Source organism: Corvus kubaryi, unplaced genomic scaffold, assembly GCF_017639235.1.
Source record: "Corvus kubaryi isolate FWS band 111438036 unplaced genomic scaffold, C.kubaryi_AGA036_p1.0 133, whole genome shotgun sequence".
Taxonomy (NCBI): domain Eukaryota; kingdom Metazoa; phylum Chordata; class Aves; order Passeriformes; family Corvidae; genus Corvus; species Corvus kubaryi.
Window position 1 is genome coordinate 35,810,348 of NW_024580667.1, and position 14,872 is coordinate 35,825,219.

At 42.8% G+C, this 14,872-nt stretch overlaps 1 protein-coding gene across 8 annotated transcripts in view; it reads right to left on the reverse strand.

The window, feature by feature from the left end:
- The window catches only part of MBNL2 (muscleblind like splicing regulator 2), a 90,520-nt gene that overhangs the window by 53,214 nt on the left and 22,434 nt on the right, over window positions 1-14,872 (reverse strand). The window lies entirely within an intron of this gene.

Consider the following 14,872-nt stretch of genomic DNA (forward strand, 5'->3'; position numbering starts at 1 on the left):
GCCACACATGCCTCTGGTCACCACTGTCCAAATCAGCTGGATTAGACCTGAAGCAGGCATGGGCGAGGGCTGCCAAGGTGACTCAAGGAAAGGAAAGCCTGTCTTACAGAGAAACAGTGTGGAGGGGATTTTTGACTGAGTAAAACAGGCTGAGGAGAGGCATGTACTAAACATTTCATCTGTATATCTATATGTATGTATGTGATCTATGCATTCATGGACTCCTAGGTGCACAGTAAGATGTGTCAGAGATTCAGCCTCTTCCAGATATTTTAAAATACTCTCATTTTTAAACAAGTGAGTACTGTCAGGCATGCTCTGTATTTCCAAGATGATCAATACATATTACCCAAAGAAAGGCTTGTAAGTACAAAAGTTGCTCTGTTTTTTCCCCAGCTATGTTAGCAGGTCTAATAGAAAATACTGTCTCTCCTCACTAACCTTGAACAGCTTAGTAATTTCTCCTACTTCTGAAAGAAAGAGAGAGAATAAGTAAAAAAAAACCAAAAACCCCCAGCTGCATCCCTTTCACAAAGGGGAAAACAGAGGGGCAGAGTTGTTAAACAATTTGCTTTAAATAACAGAGAACATCATGTCAAAAGCCACCATTTAAAAAAAAAATCTTCCAATATCCAAGGTTATCTGTGATGCAAGTGCTTATTATGACTTGTAGACTGAAGACTTACTGTTTCAGCTCAAAACAGGCAGATTCAGGTGTTTTGCAAGAGAGGTGTGCTGAAATATAAGATGGATATCTTCTGATTTACTACTCACAAATTTTAAGATTAGTATGAGAGAAAGCCACTGCTGATTATAGCTAAGATTTACAAATACTGTAAATGTTACATAAATTTTTAAGAGGTTTGCACTGCATCCTCAGACAAATGGAGACTTATAGATAGAACAGAAAAAAATATCACCTTTAGGAAATTGTAATTACATAAAATTTAAGCACATCCTCTCCACATTCTTTGGGGAAGGGAAAGCATGCTAAAGTTGCTGTATTTATACTGACAAATTACGGTTATCTATTTAAACTAGGGTTTTAATTAGACACAGTGTGCACATAAGAAATGCAAAATCAAAAAAAAAAAATCAAACTAAATTTTAATAACGATCCTGCAGATACCATATCAGAAAGTTTCAGCCTTCCGTTCAGATCACTTGAGGGCTTTTTTTTCATTTTTCTTTGTCTATAGTTGCACAGTAATTTTTTTCCATATGACAATGCTGTTCTTCAAGCCAGTCTGAATGAAACAGCCAAACCTGAGAACATATAACACCATCTAAACACCATCATAACAACACTGGTATTCCCATCCTCTCTGTACCTGCTGGGTTTTTTATCATATGAGGAAATAATGAGTTTAGAGAGAAGACTGCTTCATGTTACACACAACAGCAGCACATCTCTCCGCAGCTTTCCCCTTTCTACGTGCCTGATGTATTCTATGGAATTTCACTGAAAAACCAGCACAGTTTTCCAAACTGTGCTGTCCTCTCTGCGGCCTTCTGCTGGTATGCACGGAGATGCAGGGCACCAGCATCTACTGCTAGGCCCTGCTATCTCACCAGTGTCAACCTCTCTTCCTTTGGGCTGCTCTAATCACATCTCATTTCAAGACATAAAGCCGCTTGAGATCCCAAGGATGCTGGGAACAACAAAACCAGTTAGGTATAGCAGTTAATTAACTTCTGTTGAACTGAACCAAAAATCAATTTACCACCATTTCTTTATGGCATCTAAAGATGCTACACATTTATGAACTTATTGCACTACTTTTTCATTTGGTATTTCCACATCTATATCAATAAGTTAGCCCACTAAATAGAATTTGGTCATGTATACAGATATATTATGAATTAATTAACCTTCACTTGCTACTTAATTAGCCAGTGATAACATTTCTCATTTCACATTAAAAACTTGCTGGCTACTTTCACACCCCTGATTCTCACGTGCATTGCTGAGATGTGCAGCTGCTTTACAGCAAATCAAAGCACCCCAAGATACAGCTGACACAGATCACAGTGGATCTTTTCGCAACACCCAAGACTGAAAGGCAAATAACTAATTAGAAAGAACAGCCTTATTTAATTACCTAATAATAAACTCCCTTGCTTGTTAAACACATTACATATATTGTAACAGCTGGCATACTGAAGTATCTGATAAAGGAAAACCTGCTTATAGTACTGTTGGTACTTTAGGGAAAGCCAGATAAATGGGATTTTTTTATAGTAGTACTCATTTAAAATACCATCTACATGTTGGATGGTGGAAGACTCAATATACTGCAACAATGTCAAGGTTGGCTGAAGAAAGTAGGACTAACCATCTCTTAGGCCAGCTCTGAGTAATGCAGAAGACCAGCTTACTCCTGCAAGATACAGGAACAACCCTAGAGGGCTGCTGCCCCGAAAACGAGATGCTATGAGCTTAGGACAAACGGCATATGGTTCTTACATAAAACACAGTCGCCTTTATTTCCAGGACAGTATTCTTTTTTTTTTTTCCTTCAAGTGGATGTCTAAAGAAAAAATGCCTCAAGAAACCTAGCAGCAGGGATGGTAACTGCAAACCTCCTCCTTCCAGATGAGCACTCACCACAGACTCTAGAGTGTTGCGTCTCCTCTTGCTCTCTCCTACTGCCTGCAAAATTTCTGTGGTGCTTTCTATACAACAGCCAGCTTCAGTGAGGGGTGTCACCTTCCCCCCGTATCATCCACCAGCCTTTCCCTGCCTTGCACACCCATCTAAAATAAGACCTAAATCTGCATTCCTAGTGGAAATTTCCTTCTGCCTGAAGAAAAAGAAGTCATGGTAAGTACCAATGACTCAATAAGATAAATTTGCTATTTGGAAAGATTCAATATGGAAAAATATAATGAAAACCAGGCTCAACAAGCAACCAGAGGCTAAAGGTAAGGGGGGAACGGCTGTAGGCAGTCCTTTGCCACATCTCTGCCCAACACCAGAACTGTGACTATCATTAAATGGGTACTGCTGCAAACATCTCAAATGAAGGCAGGAGAGTTACAGATTTGATTGCAAATCCCAAGCCCCAGCTTCTTAGTGCTTAACCAAGTTTTAAGGATCTCCTCTTGCCTGCATGCTCCAAGAACCTCTTCCATTTGGGAAGGCTTATGGGTCTCTCACTCTGTTTTTCCACTCTAGTATTAGACTACCTGTTTTTAAAAAACTTGTAGGAACTTAATTATCCTTGAGACTATGATCTCTTCATCAAATTTGGCTGAAACTGGTCAGTGGGTTTACAAGTTAGCAGGGGAGGAGGGAAAGAGAAGCAGACTGACTGTGTAAGCCTCATTTCCTCAAGAATTCAGGCTAAAAACAATTATAGCCAGAAGGTTCAATTAAAGAAGGAGACTCATAGACGTTTGCTGCACTTCAAACACAAACTGGTTCATGCATACTAATCAGTTAACACAGCTCTCACCGAAGGAATGAGAGTTTTGCAGCAAATTAATATTTATATTGATTTAAACTGAGAACTGTGGCAGGCTGGAATTTCAACAGCATCAACATGTTCAGCATGAAGCATACAATCACCCTCATATTCCTTCATACTAGCACTAATTTACTCACATGATAAGATGCTCACAGCATCTCCACAGCAATATCCACACATCTCCAACTCTGCACATGCAAATCCCATGCCTACATTTTCAGTAATGCTGAGATGTATGGTATGACCAGTGCTTTGAAGCACAGTGTAAGGCAAAATGCATGTGGGGAACAGCCTGCATTTTCATGGCATCCATTATTATACACTAGTTAGGAAAATTACCATTAAGATACTGTTGGAAAAGCAAATATTCTTCTCCCTTTTGTATCAGAAATCAACTAACTAGATGCATTTTTGATAGCACTTGACAGATGTTCATATGTTCACATCTGCAAATGAAGTAAGGCAGAATTATACTTCAGAGGAACAAGACTTCCTTTTTTTAACTTTCTTTTCAAATGCATATTCTGGTTAATTTCTAGCTTTAAAATCTTCATAAAGCAGTAGTGTAATGGTTGGTATTTTAATGTAAATTTGCAAAAGGTTGTCCATATTTTTATTTTTAAAGAGGCTGAGTTCACTGCCATAACATTCCTGTGCCTAGAGAGATTTTCTTTCTCATAGGTAGCAAAAAATGAGCCCAGTTACATCGGTTACAACTATTTCAAATTAATGAATTTGCATTAGCCATTCATGTTCCCAAGGGTGAACTCTAAATCACATGCTGAAAATGTTCATCCCCTTCCCGGTCTCCACAAGGGCATTCATTTGCTACAGAAGAGTTTTTTCCGAGTCTGGCCTATACCCCAGCTTTTTTTTTAGCCAGGTCATCACTGTGGCAAATGCACTGTCCACCTTTTTACTCAAAGCAGTTGACCCCAGAGTTTCCAGTTAGTAAAAGCCTCTCAGAAAGGCTTCACTCTGTTACCACAGAGAAGCCAACAAGACCACTTGGAGCACCCTGGGGTATCCCGGACTGTTGCATGGTGCCAGCAGATGCAACACACACCTCTGACATACTACTGAAAAGCCATTAAGAGTATCGAGGGCATCTCAAATAGAATCAGATGCCTCTGATCGGCCAGCTGAATCAAGCCAAGACTCACATCCTATCCCCAGCAAATAAATACATATTAATTTTAAAGTGATGGCCTAATCTAGCAATGGATCTTTGGAAAAAACCTCAATCAATCATGATACATCTCTTGACCTTCACACGCTATATCTAGCTTAAAAAGTTGGGTTTTGTTCAGTGTTTCACTCAGTTGGGGCTGAAGGCTAGGGGCCAGTGGGGGTTGGTCCAGTGTCTGACATGCTGGATTTTAGTTTTTGGCTCACTGTGAACCAACAGAGAAGGTCCCAGCACCTCAGTTAGCTTTGAATCACAGCTGGGCAGTTCTTATGGCCACTGAGCATCTGTACAGGCACCATCAGCCTGCACTGGGTAAGCTCCTCTCCTGACAACATGTAAGGTGGTAAACAAATCCATTCAGTCAGAGGCACAGCTTCACTGTGGAGTGCTCAGGGCTCAAAGAGAATGTCAAGCTAGAGTAAATAAACTGTGTTTTTACAAAGTTTAAAAGTTGCCTGGCCTATGGGACATGCAGGCGAGGTGGCAGCAGCACACCTGATGGGCTGCTAGGCCAGCATCCCTGCAGCTGCCATGACACTGCACACTGTAGATTTCCTCTCACTCAAGCCAAGCAGTCCTGTGAGGAAGCAAGGGCTGAGAACTTGTAATACCTCATGAGAAAGGGAAGATCTACAGTGCAGTGACTGCACCAGGTCACCTGTCAGTCAGGAGCACGGCATCAGTGCCATACTGTGGAGCAGTGTGTGAGCCTGTAGGGTAACAGCTGCCCACAGGGAGCAGGATGGCTCCCTTGGCCCCTTGAGCCACCAAGTGCACACAAGGGTTTGCACCACAGCTGCTACATCCTTCGTATGTTTTTCATATGCGGTATTCCACCGATTCTCTACTTCTTTTTTTTTACTGCTCGATGACTTGATCTTTCCAAGCGTTAGGGCTATCTGACTCTTGAGGCACTGCTCATACCACCTTGTCACACAACCCATTAACAAAGCAGATGAGAAGACAGTTTATTTTCACCATTATTAATTTCTTCTTCGTTGTGGTCAAGACCCTGTAGGAATCTAATACAGGGTGGTACACCACACCCACAGCCATGAGACAAACATCAAGGTCAAAGAAAAGGGATACTTCTAATTTCCTTTTGCATTTCAGTTGTGGGATTTATACCTCACAGCAGGCTTTCAGTGATGTTCCAAGATCTCTAAAACCACAACAGTTTTCCTTTTATTGCAATAGATTTCCAATGAAGTCCATCTCCTCAAAAAAAGATGCCAGTATCATATAAGGAGATAATGAGTAACTGGGAGAGGGCACAATTGTCACACAGACTTGCAAATAAACTCCCCAATTCTTGTTGTGTTGATTTTTACATTTAAAATATCTTTCCAATGCTGGGTATGAACTGGACTAATAGGAATACAGGTCTTGTCTCTGCTAGGCTTTTCCATCAGGAAGCTCCCTGAGCACAACCTTGTCTTTTGAATTTTATGATACAGTCAAAGTATAACAGCTTGGGAAGAACAGCTGATGCCTGAGCTGAGCAAAAGCGACATACACAAGGCCAAGGGAAAAAAAAGCACCTGGAATAAAAGAGGAACCACCTGCCAGAAAAATAAAGGAGTAGGTGGGGAGACCTGGAGAGCGCAAGCCTGTGGGAACAGTGAGTGACCTGAGTTAATAGGGAGCGTGGGGGAGGAGTGGGCAGTGAGCAATTGCTCTTGTGTTCAAAATCCTAGTGATGGGATGAGTCAGAGACTCTGATTGAATTTTGCCTTCACTACACCCACAAACTGGTTATTATAAGGCTTAGGGGAGCATGGATTGGTGCAGCAACAAAAACTACACAGTGAATTGATGGGTATATGAAGCACCCCAGAGTGCCTGAAAATCCGAAGAACATCTGCCAAACATGGCCTTTCATACAAGGTTTCCTGTGGCCATAACTAATCTGCCTTGCTGCTCTTCTTCAAGTAATAAGATTTAGACTAATAACCGAGTGGCAGCTGCATCTGATGAGAAGGGGTACAACACAGTACCTGGAAATGCTCTTTGCAAGTCTCTTCTGGAAGCAGGAAGCTCCAATAATTCAACCCTGCAAGACCACTGCCCAGAAACTACTACATACTCCTTTAGTCCTTCAGGACAACACAGTTCAGTGAACAAGACGACAGATTTGTATTACCTCCCTCAGTGACTGTTCTTTAACTGCTTCTGCTTTCAACCATTTCTGCTCCTAGTGCTCATCCTCCTCCCAAGGCCAGGGGCCAGGTGACCTGCTCAGCCAGCTCTAACACACCAAAACCAGCAGTGGAAACTGCATTGGTAACACCCTCCCATTCACATCTGGAAACTGCACTGGTAACACCCCCTTGCTCTCATCAGGCGGCCCTAACAGGCCAGAGGAGGCCCAGGCTGCTGCGACACGTCTGCTCGTGAAAAGCGCCTGCTCTGACCTCTGAGAGGATTTGCCACTGAACTGCACCTCTGGGAAGACAGGCTTCCCATGAGTTCAGAGGGAGGGAAGGCCCGGGTAACTCAGCAGCCAACCTCACTCTCCTTTGAAAATGGAACTGAAGTTATAACAAGGTGTGCAGTTTTAAAATCTGGCAGGTCAGGTGGTGACAGGTGATACCAGTGACAGCCAGGACATCTTCGTGCTCTTGGTGCTGCTGCAAGACAAATGAGGAAACAAAACAGAGCCTTGAAGGAGACACCCAGCTTTGTAGCAGGCTATGTAATGAACTTCAACTGGTTCAACTTCTCTGCTCTTCACAGCCTCGGTCTGACAGCAGAGACATGGGCAGCAGGTTAGGACTTGCTCCTCCAAGCTGACTTGATGGCTAGTGGCCCTCTACCACAGCGGCCAGCCCTTGGCTCAATGCTGGCAGTCCACCAGTGCTCCTGCAGGTTAAGCACCACAGGTGACTGGGATGAGCTGTGCCTCCAGACTTTGTTCTGAGATAAATCAGAAATGTTCCTCTCAGGAGAGAGACAAACCTAGTGAGGAGCATGGTGCCCTCTGCAGTGATCAAACATCAATAGCCTTTTTTAAAAATAAAAATTAAAAAAAAAAAAAAATCTAAACACCATGTACTACAACAGCTAGAGGCTTATTACAGTTTCTCTCTATACCAATTTAAGCCAAGTTCATGGATCTTTAAGTGTGTCAGCCCAGCAGTTCAGTTACTTGTTTTTTAATCTTACCTTCCTTTTAACCCTTCCAAACCAGAAGAGCTGGCATGGAGACAGCTGCATGAATAGATACTCAGGAGACAAACAGGAAAAAGGAAGTATTTAAGGAACTTGTACTTGCTGAGGACTACAGGAGAACATAAAGAGCTTTTTTTAGAAAATAAACAAGAACAGGTGATTGCACACACAAGGAATACTAAGAGTCCCTAAGCTCAGAGATAAAGGAGGGGGTCTTCAAAAAAAACTTATCCCTTCTTAAACCCCCTTTACCTCATTTTATGCAAGATGCCTAAATTTGTTGTTTCAACTTATATTTAATGCAGTTCTTCCCTCTCCTTTGGATCAACTCAAGTTGCATGGCTGCATGATCACCTGAACAGAGATAATGGGGAGCTAGCTGTGATAGGCCTGGATGTACCCACTTCTTTTTAGCAGCTGCTCTCAGTTGCATGGATTGGGTATAAGGTAAAATATAGTCTCAGGAAACAGAATGGCATAATTCCATGCAGCACTTTATTCTGAGTGCAAAAATTGCCATAGCCTGAAAAAGCAGGGCCTTTGGGAATCGTACCTGTCCTGGGAACAGCATTTTCACAAAGCAAATTTAAAACCTTCTCTCACAAGGCTTCCTTTGAACTCACTAGGGAGAAACATGCCCCTTTCAGAGTGAAGTCAGTGGAAAAAAGCCCACCCAAATTCATCCTTAGGACAATTCAGAGGAGAATCTATTCTGTTTTTTAGTACAAGAACTGGGGGCATCCATGGGATGGGAAGGTTTCAAAAGAGCAACAGAAGTTGGTTTCCACACTGTATGTAATGAGGTCGTGGAGGTCGTTGCTGTGCGTGTTGAATGTGAGATGGTTAAAGAGCAGGACAAATCCAGTGGAAAGATGGTCACTGAGAGCTATTAGGTACAAGCATATCATGTCTGGCTCTCAATGTCCCCGGGCAGCACATCACTAGGAGCCAGCAGAGGACTCCAGGAAGCCACTGCATGTTTACACACCACCTCCAAGACATCCATTACTCACCATTACTGGGTCACTGGGCCAAATGGGGCTTTGGTATGCCCCAGGGTGGCCACTGATATTCTGAACACACAGGGAGCCCACAGAGGTAATTCGGTCAGAATTAGCTCTAGAGGGTTAATAGAGTTTTCTAAAACCGGCCTTGATTGGCACTTTCTCTTCACGCCCACACTTTGCAGCAACTCAGACACATGAAAGCTTCTGCCAGGGAGTGTTCTCAGACTACCTGAGATTACTGGACGTTTTACAAGAAAAACAGAGGTGGATGAAAAAGAAAGTATGCACCAAAGTTGTTGTTCTGGAGGAAGAGTGGGATCTGGATTCTGTATCCTCCATCTGAAAAGGTTCACCCTGCAAGTTCCACATCTCCAGAGCCCACAACTACTGAAAAGGGCAGCCTATCCCTCAACATCCTGCTGAAACTGGGTCACTGTGCACTAAAGCAGGCAAAATTCATGGGCCCAGGAGGTACAAGCCACTCTGTCACCCAAGAGAAATTACTTTTCCCATTTCAGTCATTCTTTCCCACCAGCTGTGGGCACAGTCCTTGAACTCACCTTGTCTTTGAACAGTGTCACACCACATAATCGAGTGATGGGCAGAAATTCAGCCAGCTAGGACACGATAAACACCCATTTAAATGCTTTCTAGTTTAGACAAAACTAGCCAATCCCCTTTCCATGCTCATCTATAGTCTGATCAGAGTGCTTCACCTGCCAAATGTGAGCAGGTATTACTTACTTCAAATTGTGAAATGATCCTGAGTCCCTGACATTTGTAAAACATTTAGAGACCCACAAAAAGAATCACAGGAAGACAAATGACTGCCTACTGCCTCCCAACTCTGAGCTCACTCTTGTACAAACACCCTGCTCACTTTAAAAAGCCTTTTCCCCTCCTTTTTCTAAATAAAACTGAGGCCTTCTTAAAGAGACTATTTTCAGTTCCAGATCCTTCAACATAGTGGATGTTCCTACAATTTCTTTTTATTTTTTTTCCCAGTAACCTTTTTAACTTGGTAAGCAAGCCTGTGCCCAGCTTTCAATTACTTTCTATTCTGTGGTGCCAAATGAGACCAGATAGACATATTCTTAAAAGGCTTTCATGAAAATGCAAATGACCAGTTCACAGTAGTCTGCTGGCTCAATAAATAGAAGAGTTCGAAGTGTTTAGACACTAATGAAAACCAGAAAAAGTTATCTGGAGCCCTAAAGAAGCTTTTGCTTCCTTGTTACCACCATAAAACTTGCAACAGTATCTTCAAGATACCTTCTCTGTTATCTGTATTAGCTTAGACAACATATCCTTCTAGTAGCTGACCTGCAGAAAGAGCATAAATCTGAGTCAAGAAATGACACCAGGACTGAAAATTCAGACTTGCCTGCAAACATAAGAGTTAACTCTAAGCCAAACACACATGATCGTATTTTCTAATCTGCCAAGCTTTCCCCTTTTCCCCCTCCTAAATATCACCACTCATTTTAATGTGGGGTTTTCTTTTTTTATTATTCCAATTCAAATATAGCGAAGTGCTGCATGTTCTTGTCCTCACGCATCTCACATATTATATTATATATTAGTATTCCTTTGAAAGGATTTTGTTCTTTAGTACTAACAGGACAAGAAAGCCTTGAAAACAGACTTGCTTATAGTGTCCAACTTGGGAGGGATCTAAATGTGATATATGAAGTGTTATATATCCACATTATTCACTTTTAAATTAAGCTACTTCAATCTAGGGAGAAGTATAAAATCCTAAACGAAGCAGTTTCTGAAATTCAAACTTTTGTGCTAGACAGGTCACTTCACAGACCCTTCTGAAAGCATCCAAAGGGGAGCCTGTAAGGGCTCCAAAAAGGTTTCAGGATGGTTGTGGCAGGAGACAAGGCTCTGGCTCTGGCAGTGCTTCCTCAGCACCCTTTATCTTCCCACCCTCCATCAGGGTCCTGCCAGGAAAGTTCCCCTTCATTCACCTCAAGCACAGTGAACTGGATTAGCCTGGAGACACTTTCATCCTCACATTAAGCTCACCAAGGTCACTTGCCCAGTACACTTTTGGGTGTGTTTGTGTGGCCACACTGGCTGACCCAGTCACATGGGGCTTCTGCTGGAGGAAGCCTAATTGCTGGCAGCGATGTTGTGGCCAGCTAATGGGCACACATCTGTCCAACTGCTACACTCACCACCCAAGGGGTGCACAGAGATGATCCACTTGCATCCTCCTAAAACCCCACAAATGCCCTGTTCAGAACAAAGCAGACTCTGTCCTTCACCAAAGAGGGAGAAACAAATGCTGAGTTGCCTCTCAGAAGCCCATGCAGCAGAACCTGGCTTGAAACCAGCAGATTTCTGGCCTGAATCTGACCCAGACTCATTAGTCTTTAGCTATTTCTGTCTAGCCTGGAGCATCTCACAGATGAAGGATATTCAGAGCCCAGACAGTCTTCCAAAGTGAGCATTTTGGCTCCTCAAAGCTGTAATCAGTCCAACGAGTTGCTGTTACAACTTCTGCTGGATTTAAGGTCAAGTACTGCAAGGACAGGTACTGGGAGCCAAAAATGCCTTCTGAGTTAAAACAAACAGGTTCCATCAAATTCTGCTGGCCTTTTACTTGGAACCACCAGAACTACAAATATACTTCTTTAATACAGGAAAATTTGGATTATGATGCAATTATGTTACTCCAGAAGCCCAGTCTAAGGCCACAGCACTGTCACTGGCAGAAGTGATCCAGTGCTCTGCTGGTGCCACATGGCCCTCCTCTCTTCTGCAGCAACTACAGCAACAACTCATGTTTCCAAGCTGGTGCACTGCACAACCACTAAGATAGCAGTGGGAGCACAAAGGAGGGCATGGTATGACATAGAGGCAAGTGTCCCTGGCTGGGATTACATCATTTGGTCCAAAAGCCAGCTTTTGCTAGATTAGAAAAATCCTAAGGCTACAAGAAAGTTGGTGTGAAGGTGCTTTTGGTCACACAGTCATAGGATAATAGAAGGTGAAAGGGTCCTCTGGACGTCATCTGGTCTAATCCCCTGCTCAAGCAGGGTCACCTAGAGACAACTGCCCAAGGACTTTATCTTAGACAGTTTTTGAGTATCTCCAAGGATGGAGACTCCACAACCTCTGGGCAGCCTGTGCCAGTGCTTGGTCACCCTCACAGGGGCAAACAGTTCCCTGATGTTCAGAGGGATCCTCCTGTGTTTCAGGTTGTGCCCATTGCCTCCAGTCCTGCCACTGGGCAGCCCCGAGCAGAGCCTGGCTCTGCCCTCTCTGCACTCCCCTGCAGGTATTTATATGCATTGACGGGATTCCCCTGAGCCTTCTCCAGGCTGAACAGTCCCCGCTCTCTGAGACTTTCCTCATGGGAGGGGTGCTTCAGTCTCTTCATCATCTTTGTGACCTTTCACTGGACTCTCTCCTGCAGCTTCATACTGGTGCTCTGGTAGTCTGAACCAGCTGGCAGATACTGACACCGTGGCTCCCTTGTCTGCGCTGGAAATCTGGAAAGAAGATGGCATGCAGGAGAGCGTATGTCCCTACCCAAAACAGGGCCTCTTTTGATCAATCAGTGTGTAAAGGAGAGTCTGCCTCAGAGTGCTGTATCTTGTGTTTGACTCAGTTCTAAGGGAGCAGCTGTAACTACCAGGCACCACCTTAATGTAACATAACTCATTCATAGACTAAAAAAAAAATTCTGTCTTTTCTGGGTAGAAAGATGTTTATCCAGAGACTAAACACAATTTATTTTTACAGCAGGTACACCAAACCAAGACAGTTAAAAGGCTAAGTCTCCAGAGCTCTATATGCTATGTAAATAAATGCTAAATAATTGCCTGCATTAAACTGTGGTTCAATGTTCAGCAAGGAAAATAACTCTTGTTTTTTTTAATTAAATTCTGATTTTATCTATAATTCTAGACTATTCTGCTTGTTTATTTACATGAAAAGTCATCCCACTTGTTGAGTGCCAAAGCCTTATTCTGAAACTGTATGACTAACACCAGTACTTCCAGAAGCTATGTATCAAATAGATTAATGTGACTAACCTACGTCCCTCAGCTGGCAATATAAGCAAACTGAGCTAACCAGGCACATACCTTTTGCTGTGGATACGTCAATTTACAAACTCTTTTCCAAATAACTGAGATAATGATTGTGAGGACACCAGTCAGCACAGCCCAGAGCTGTGCACTTGCAGTGGTCCCAAACAGTTTCCTGTGCAGAGCAGGATGAGATTAACACATGGAAGTGCACAGCTCCAACTCATGCTCAGAGCCAAGGAGCTGCAGTTGAAGGCACTGTCGTCCCACTACTGGATTTCCCTCCATCGGTAGCAGGGTTGGTGGGAAGAAATCTGTGCCTCCACCTCTGCTGCTTCAGGCCACAATCTGAATTCTTGGTATAATCCCATCTTTCCCAGCAATTTAACCCATTGGACTCAACAGAAGATGCAAGATGGAAGGCACAGGTGCATGCTCTCTTCTGCATGAGAGAGTGATGATGGGCAGTAGGACAGAGCAGTACCACTTCAGCCACCAGAGCTGGGCTGGAGTGGGCTGGCCCTTCCGGATAAATGTCCTCCCACACAAGGTCAAAACATGGCTGCTTGCTTTAACTACATTTTTTTACACGATTTACGACTTCTCTCCACTGAGCAATGATGCTGGTTGTCAGTAAATTATCCACTGTGACCCCTCAGGATTTCACTTCATGGTATTATTAGCTTAGTCTGTGACTCCAGTTTTTATTTGCAGACAATAACCATCCCTGGACAAAAGTCTCCAGCTTGAATAGCTGGCAACTCCACTGTGAGTGCCCAGCACAACCAGGGAGAGCAATGCTGTCCTCAGGCATCAAGGACAGGTGCATCACTGCTTTGGCCAGGAAGATGCAGCAGCAGCACCTCTTTCACTGCAGATCCACTGCCCTGCCAGCCCAGGGGTGACCGAGTCCTGCTGCTTATCTCCAGCCTCCCAGACACAGACCTGAGACTTTACAACACATAAAAATAGTACACAAAATCCCCCTTCTACTGACCTGCTTATTTTTTGTAAAATCAGAGTATTGCCCACTTGCTGCAGACACTAGTCTGCTTGTTTAAAGAAAAATTGTCTCCCACAGTTGTCTCCCACTGGCAGACAACCAATATACAAGAACATCTACAAAGAAGCTATTACAGTTTATCGTGCAGTAATCCATGGATTAAGGTCATTAATAGCCCTCGATGACATACTGCCATGACTCCAAAGGTGCTCTTCTGGCTTACAGGACATACAGAACATAACCCCCTCATAAACATTCCCCCTGAGATACTGTCTTCTAAATCTTCAAAAGAAAAGAAGAAATGAGAAAAAACAGAAGGCAGATGCCTAGCACAATATCTTGCATTGCACTAAAAAAAAAAGTTATAATGGAACTAAACCACCCTGAGTTTTCTTCTCTTTCAGACTGATGTTTTCACAGTAAAAGAGTTCTTGGTAAGTGAAATTTTGATCCTCAGAGCTAAATTTAAAAAACAAGCCAAGATATTCTCCCATGCCCAGAAGATAAAGCTATAAGTAAAAACTTTCAACATAAAATCTCAAATGCCCAGTTCTACCCTTTAATTATTGATATGAAATAAGCTTTCTCCTTCTGTTGACACAAGAACACAAATTTATCATCATGGAAAACACAGTGTACTCCTCAAATCCCAGGGGGTCATTAATTTTCTTTTATGCAGTACATGAACTATTTTCACAGAACTTTTTAAAATAGTTTTCTAAAGCATGCCTTTAGATGTCTTTAGGAAGTCAGAAGAAGCTGATGGCCTAACAACATAATTGCTAAATATCCTCCAAAGGAGAGAATCCCTTTGCTCATCCTAAACTTATGCTCATATCTGCACTATCCATACATGTAATTACCAATCCTATTAATTTACCTGATATCCAATATCAAGAGTAAACAACCCCTTGTGTCAAAACTGAAGTAATGGATAGACTTTTCTTACTTCTGTTGATCTAAATAAAAAATCTGCACTCTTTCCA